The following is a 1,737-nucleotide window of genomic DNA, read 5'->3' on the forward strand; positions in this document are numbered from 1 at the left end:
TCTAAAGAACTTATTTAATATTTAGAGGCACTTTGCTCTATACAGTACATGCTAAAACATTTTAAAGCTCGTTAGGTAACTTATGAAGAAAATTTCACTAATCTATTATTTAATACCAAATATATAGCATATACGATACACATTTTCAATCTTTTAAGCACATTAACAAAGTTGTCAGGAGAATTGGATCTCTGTACACAATTTTTTTACAGGAATATCTAAGACAAGGGAACACCTTTATTTAGGACACAAATGTGCCAAAACATGGGTGAAAAAGTAGAATGTGGCCAGGCATGGTGGATTATGCCTGTAATCCCAACATTTTGAGAGGCAGAAGCGAGCGAATCTCTTGAGTCCAGGAGATTGAAACCAGCCTGAGCAACAGAATGAGATCCCATCTCTACAAAAAGTAAAAAAAAAAAAAAAAAAAAAAATCAGCTGGGCATGGTGACACGTGCCTGTGGTCCCAGTTACACAGGAGGCTGAGGTGGGGACTATTGCTTAAGCCTGGGAAGCCAAGGCTACAGTGAGTCACAATTGCACCACTGCCCTCCAGCCTGGGAAACAGTAAGACCCCGTCTCAAAAAAATAAATAAATAAAAATAAAAATAAAAGGCAGAAGGTTAAAATGTTGAAGATAGTTTATATGTATATTTATAACTTCAAATTGTTTTTTTGTGATAAGTCTTATATAATAGGAAAATAAAATTGACTTTTATATTAATATTCTAAGGCTGGCATAATAAAATACCACAGACTAGGTGACATAAACAACATAATTTATTATCTCACAGCTCCACAGGCTAGAAGCCCAAGATCAAGTTGTCAGCGCAGTTAATTTCTTCTGAAGTTTGCAGATCATGTTGCCTTTTCACTGTGTCCTTACACGGTCTTGCCCCTGAGGGTACGCATGTCTGTGTCCAAATTTACTTTTCTTATAAGAAGAGCAGTCAGATTGAATTAGAGTCCACCTATGTGACATCATTTTACCTTAATTATTTCTTTAAAGACCCTATTTTCAAGTACCATTACATTCTGAGGTACTGGGGGTAAGGGCTTCAATATGAAATTTTGGGTCGGATAGAGCTCAGTCCATAACAACTCTCCAAGTAAATGTTACATTCACAAACAAGATGGTTGAAACCTTTCTTTGTGAAATGCTTTACTAATTTCTTGTGCACAGAATGATCATGTGTAATTTTGATGGTGAGATTTTCCTGTATTGAGTTTCTTTCTAGAGGAAGGAGAAATGTGCAATTACAAATACAGATAGCTTATAAAATATTCTACATTGCAAAAGACCAGTGATAAAAATTAAAAGCTGTTTTTCAGACTTGGCTTCTTTTTCCTCTGCTCCACTGGGGTGCAGAATTCTCTCATGTTTAGATTTGTTCTTTTCTGAAGATGAATCTTAATTTCTCCTTGGCATTTTATCTCTGACAGTTTTTCTTTCTTTCCCCATTCTGTTTTCTGTCTGCATGTTATTTTTTTTACCTCTGTCTTATCGTTTGTCTAATATTAGATTCTACCTGTGCAGAAGCCAATTTAGCTAACTTGCTATTTTTCTCTTCCACTCCTCCTTTACCACCTCATCAGCAGAACTGACATTTAAAAAAGAAAAAAGAATTGAAATTCTTTTGAAGTTGTTTAGGGCAAGTGCAGTGGGTTAAGTGGATGAGGAAGGTGGCTACAGTCCTTAAACACAGGGGCAGCAGGAAGAATCCCATCCTATATGCT

The sequence above is a fragment of the Pongo abelii genome, chromosome 15 (assembly GCF_028885655.2).
Source record: "Pongo abelii isolate AG06213 chromosome 15, NHGRI_mPonAbe1-v2.0_pri, whole genome shotgun sequence".
NCBI lineage: Eukaryota > Metazoa > Chordata > Mammalia > Primates > Hominidae > Pongo > Pongo abelii.